We start from the raw sequence: 360 nt of genomic DNA, 5'->3' as shown, positions 1-360 counted from the left end.
GCGTCCGTGAACACACGTGAGGGAGTCCGGCAGCACCTTATCTGGATGTTTGCAGCGGAAAGTGTTCAGGGTGTCTGGGGTGGCCGGCCTAGTGGAGGGAGGGGGCCTCTGGGTCACCAGCTACCTGTGCGACCCGCCGTGGAGCAAGTGTGAGATGAGGGGCGGATCGAGAGACGATGACTCGGGCACGTGACGGTGTGAGCAAGGCGAAGGCTTTGGGGAAAGGCTGGCCCCCAGGCCCTGCCTGCGTAGGGGACCTACAGGCGGGAAGGGCGCCGACAGCCACCGCTGGGGGTGCCGGGAGGCCAGAGGCCCTGTGGACGGAGCCCCGCCCTGCTGACATGCGCCCGGCTCCCGCCA

This window comes from Pteropus vampyrus, unplaced genomic scaffold, assembly GCF_000151845.1.
Source record: "Pteropus vampyrus isolate Shadow unplaced genomic scaffold, Pvam_2.0 Scaffold256, whole genome shotgun sequence".
Taxonomy (NCBI): domain Eukaryota; kingdom Metazoa; phylum Chordata; class Mammalia; order Chiroptera; family Pteropodidae; genus Pteropus; species Pteropus vampyrus.
Note: the sequence above shows the minus strand (reverse complement) of the source record.